Raw genomic sequence first — 6,181 nt, 5'->3', positions numbered from 1 at the left:
AGTCGACATTTTCTCAGTTACGAAATATTCTTTAATACGTTAAGCAAGTAAGTTGATTAGTCATAGAGTCACGATGAGACAATGATAGTTTAAGTCTAATAATCTCTAATATTTGCAAAGTAACTCAAACTTATGGCTTTGGCTCTGATACCAATTATTAGTCTTACGATTTTTTCTCTGACCAAATGTACTTTAATTTGTTAAGAAAATCAATGGATTAGTTATACAGACATGACAAGAAAATGACAGTCTGATTCCAATAATCTCTAGTGTTTGCTAAGTAAATCAAACTTAAAGCTTTGGCTCTGTTACTAATTATTAGTCGACGTTTGCTCAGATACAAAATATGCTTCAATTTGTTAAGCAAGTTAGTTGATTACTCAAAGAGTCACGATGAGACAATGATAATTTTGGTCTAATAATCTCTACTGCTTACAAACTAACAGAAACTTATGGCTTTGGCTTTGATACCAAATGTACTTTAATTTATTAAGCAAGTCAGTTGAATAGTCATAGAGTCATAACAAGACAATGATAGTCTAATTTCATTAATCTCCAGTGTTTTCTAATTAACTCAAACTTATGGCTTTGGCTCTGATACCAATCGTCAAAGGTACCATACTCACTAGGAGGTTTCAAGTTTGAACCTCCTGGCTGTTACCTACTTACCTCCCTACCTATCAAAAACAAAAATACTAATTGTTAGTTTTAAGAATTTTTCTTCGACATCAATTGTACTTTAATTTGTTAAGCAAGTCAGTTGATTAGTTATAAAGTCATGACGAGACAATAACAATTTAAGTCCAATGGTCTCATGTGTTTGCTAAGTATCTCAAACTTATAGCTTTTACTCTGATACCAATTGATAGTCTTACGTTCTTTTCTTTGATACCAAGTGTACTGTAATTTATTAAGCAAGTCAGTTGATTGGTCATACCTTTATGAAAAGACAATGATAGTCTAATTTCAATAATATCCAGTGTTTTCTATGTAACTCAAACTTATGGCTTTGGCTCTGATACCAATTGTTAATCTTATGATTTTTTTCTGATACAAAATGTACTTTAATTTGTTAAGCAAATCAGTTGATTAGTCATAGAGTCACCATGAGAAAATGATAGTCTAAACTATAAACCCAAAACCTTAAAGTCTAAAGCCTATATCCTAAGCCCTAAACCCTAAACCCTAAAACCCTAATCCCTAAACCCTAAACCTAAAACACTAAACCACAAACCTTGATCCCTAAACCCCAAACCGTAAACCTAAACCCTGTACCCTAAACCGTTAACCTAAACCCAAAACACTGCACCCTAAACCTTAAACCCTATACTCTAAACCCTAAATCCTAAATTGTAAACCCTAAACCCCAAAGCATAATGCTTGAATCTTAAACCCTAAACCCTAAAACCTGAAGCCTATACCCTAAACCCACACCCTACACCACAAACCCTAAACCCTAACCGATAATCCCCAAACCCTAAAAGGCTAAACCCTAAATCCCTATACCCTAAACCCTAAACCCAAAACATTAAATCCAAAACCTTAAACCATAAACCCAAAATCCCTAAACCCAAAACCCAAAACCACAAAACCTAAACCCTAAACCATAAAATCCTAAAACCTTAAACTTTAAATCCTAAATCCTAAACCCTAAATTCTAAGTCCTAAACAAATCTAAACCCTAAAACCTAAACCCAAAACCCAAATCCCTAAACCCTAAACCTAAATTCCTAATCACAAAACCAAAAACTCTAAACACTAAAGCCTAAACCCGAAACCCAAAATCCAAAACCCTAAACCATAAACCTTAAACACTAAACCCTTAACCCTAGACACTATATCCTGAAACCTAAACCAGAAAACGACCTTCTAAGTCCAATTATCTCCATTGCTTGTTAAGTAACTCAAACTTATGGCTTTGCCTTTGACACCAATTATTAGTCAGCATTTACTCTAATACTAAACATCCTTTAATTGGTTAAGCAAGTCATTTATTAGTAATAGAGGTTTGATAAGACAATGACAATCAAAGTTCAATAATATCCATAGTTTGCTAACTGACTCAAACTTATGGATTTGAATCTGATACTTATTGTTTTCTATGTAACTTAAACTTATGGCTTTGGCTCTGATACCAATCATGAAAGGTACCATGCTCATCAGGAGTTTCAAGTTTGAACCTCCTGGCTGTTACCTACTTACCTCCTTACCTATCAAAAACAAAAATACTAATTGTTAGTCTTAAGAATTTTTCTTCGACATCAATTGTACTTTAATTTGTTAAGTAAGTCAGTTGATTAGTTATAAAGTCATGATGAGACAATAAAAATTTAAGTCCAATGGTCTCATTTGTTTGCTAAGTATCTCAAACTTATAGCTTTTGCTCTGATACCAATTGATAGTCTTACGTTCTTTTCTCTGATATCAAATGTATTCAAATTAAGCAAGTCAGTTGATTAGTCATACCTTCATGAAAAGACAATGACAGTCTAATTCCAATAATCTCCAGTGTTTGCTATGCAACTCAAACTTTTGGCTTTGGCTCTGATACCAATTGTTAATCTTACGATTTTTTCTCTGATACCAAATATACTATAATTTGTTAAGCAAATCAGTTGATTAGTCATAGAGTCACCATGAGAAAATGATAATCTAAACTATAAACCCAAAAACTTAAAGTATAAAACCTATACCCTAAGCCCTACACCCTAAACCCTAATACTTAAACCTTAAACACTAAACCCTTAAACCCTAAACCCCAAATCCTAAAACCCTAATCCCTAAACCCTAAACCTAAAATACTAAACCCAAACCTTAATCCCTAAACCCCAAACCGTAAACCCTAAACCCTAAACCATTAACCTAAACCCAAAGCACTACACCCTAAACCTTAAAGCCTATAATCTAAACCTTAAATCCTAAATTATAAACCCTAAACCCCAAAGCCTAATGCTTGAATCTTAAACCCTAAAGTCTAAAACCTGAAGCCTATACCCTAAACCCAACACCCTAAACCACAAACCCTAAACCTTAACCGATAATCCCCAAAACCCTAAAACCTTAAGGCTAAACCCTAAATCCCTACACCCTAAACCCTAAACCCTAAACCCAAAACCCAAAACCCAAAATATTAAATCCAAAACCTTAAACCATAGACCCAAAATCCCTAAACCCAAAACCCAAAACCCAAAACCACAAAACCTAAATCCTAAACCATAAAATCCTAAAACCCTAAACCCTAAACTCTAAACTCTAAAACCTAAACCCAAAACCCAAATCCCTAAACCCTAAACGTAAAACCCTAATCGCAAAACCATAAACCCTAAACACAAAACACTAAACCTTAAAGCCTATTCCCGAAACCCAAAATCCAAAACCCTAAACCATAAACCTTAAACACTAAACCCTTAACCCTAGACGCTATATCCTGAAATCTAACCCAGAAAATGACCTTCTAAGTCCAATTATCTCCATTGCCTGCTAAGTAACTCAAACTTATGGCTTTGCCTTTGATACCAATTATTAGTCGGCACTTGTTCTGATACCATACATACTTTAATTGGTTAATTAAGTCATTAATTAGTAATAGAGGTTTGATGAGACAATGACAATCAAAGTTCAATAATATCCATAGTTTGCTAAGTGACTCAAACTTATGGCTTTGAATTTGATACTTATTGTTAGTCAGTGTTTGTTCAGATGATTAGTCATAGAGTCATGATGAGGTAATGATAGTTTAAGTCTAATTATCTCCATTGTTTTCTAAGTAACTCAAATTTATGGCTTTGACTCTGATATCAATTGTTAGTCTTAAGGATTTTTCTTTGATACCAAATATACTTTAATTTGTTAAGCAAGTCAGTTGATTAGCAAAAGGGTCATGATGAGACAATGACAGTCTAATTCCAATAATCTCTAGTGTTTTCTATGTAACTCAAACTTATGTCTTTAGATCTGATACCAATTGTCAGTCTTATAATTTTTTCTATGATACCAAATGTACTTAAATTTGTTAAGAAAGTTAATTGATTTGTCATAGAGTCACCATGAGAAAATGATAGTTTAATTCTAATAATCTCCAGTGTTTGTTAAGTAACTCAAATTATGGTTTTGACTTAGATACCAATTGTTAGTCTTATAATTTTTTCTCTGATACCAAATGTACTTTAATTTGTGAAGCAATTTAGTTGATTAGCAAGGATGAGACATGGCAGTTTAGTTTCATCAATCTCTAGCGTTTGTTTAGTAACTCAAACTTAAGGCTTTGGCTTTGATACCAATTGTAAAAGTCTTATAACACCAGGAGGTCTCAAGTTCGAACTTCTAATTGTTACCTACTTCCCTCCCATTCTATCCAAAAAAAAATATCAATTGTTAGTCTTATGAATTTTTCTCTATTATCTAATTTACTTCAATTTATTAAGCAAGCCCATTAATTAATCATAGAGTCCCGACAAGATAATAGCAGTTTAAGTCCAATGGTCTCCAGTGTTTGGTAAGTAACTTAAACGTATGGCTTTTGCTTTGTACCAATTGTTAGTATTACTATTTTTTCTCCGATACCAAATGTAATTTATTTTATTAAGCAAATCAATTCATTAGTCATAGCTTCAAGCCAAGAGAATGATAGATTGATTCCAATAATCTCCTGTGTTTACTATGTAACATAAACTTATGGCTTTGGCTCTGATACCAATTGTTAGTCGTACGATTTTTTTTATTTCAAATATTTTTTAATTTGTTAAGCAAGTCAGTTGATTAGTCATAACATCAGAAGACAATGATAGTCAAATTCCAATAATATCCAGTGTTTTCTAAGTAACTCAAACTTATTGCATTAGCTTTGATACCAATTGTTTGTCTTATAAATTTTTTTCTGATACCAAATATATTTTAATTTGTTAAGCAAGTCAATTGACTAGTCATAGCTCGACTCTAAACCCTGTACAATAAACCCTAAATCCTAAATCATAAAACCCTAATACCAAAAACCTAGAAACCTACACCCTAAACCCAAACACCCTAATTCTTAAGCCCTAAGCCCAAAACCCAAAACCCTAAACCATGAACCCTAAACCCTAAACCTTATACCCCAAACCCAAAACCATAAAGCCTATAACCCAAAATCCCAAACCTTAAAACCTAAATCATAAACCATAATCCCTAAACCCTAAACCTTAAACCCTTAACCCAAAACCTTAAAATCTAAAGAACTAGATGATATCATCTTTGGCTCAACCAACGAGAAAATGTGTACTGATTTCAGTAGCAAGATGAGCAATGAATTTGAAATGAGTATGATGGGAGAGTTAAATTTCTTCCTTGGACTTCAAATAAAACAAACTGATAATGGAATTTTTATAAACCAAAGCAAGTACACCAAGGAGCTGCTAAAGAAATTTGACATTAACAGTAAAAAATCTTCAGACACTCCGATGAGCTCATCCTTGAAACTAACCAAGGATGAAGATGGCACTTCTGAGGATGTAACTAGATATAGAGGCATGATTGGCAGCCTTCTATATCTAACGGCAAGTAGACCTGACATCATGTACAGTGTATGTGCTTGTGCTTGGTTTCAAGCTGATCCTAAGAAATCTCACCTCACAGCTATAAAAAGAATTTTTAAATATTTGAAAAGCACATGTGATGTTGGGTTATGGTACCCCAAAAACCAACCCCTTGACTTGGTCAGTTTTTCAGATGCTGACTTTACAGGCTGCCATATCGACATAAAAAGTACCAGTGGTACCTGTCACTTTCTCAGCTCTTGCCTTGTATCTTGGCTTAGCAAGAAACAAAACTCCGTTGCTCTATCTACTACCGAAGCCGAATATGTTGCAGCTAGTAGATGTTGTGCCCAAATCCTTTGGATGAAGCAAACACTCCAAGATATTGGAGTGAAAACTCCATTTTACACTCAAGGGCAAAGCACATTGATATTCGACACCACTATCTACGAGACACCATTCAAAATGGCGATGTTTCTCTAGAATAGATTAAAACTGAGAAACAACACATAGATATATTCACTAAACCACTAGATGAAGAGCGTTTTAGCTTCCTAAGGAATGAGATTGGCATTTGTAACCCATTTGATTGAATGAATAAACATTCTTTCATGCATATTTATTCCAAAAGCCCAGACTTGAAAAACCCTTTCAAAATTCACAATTTTCTA

This window comes from Macadamia integrifolia, chromosome 2 (assembly GCF_013358625.1).
Source record: "Macadamia integrifolia cultivar HAES 741 chromosome 2, SCU_Mint_v3, whole genome shotgun sequence".
NCBI lineage: Eukaryota > Viridiplantae > Streptophyta > Magnoliopsida > Proteales > Proteaceae > Macadamia > Macadamia integrifolia.
The sequence above is the reverse complement of the archived record's forward strand: the minus strand, read 5'-3'. Positions refer to the sequence as shown.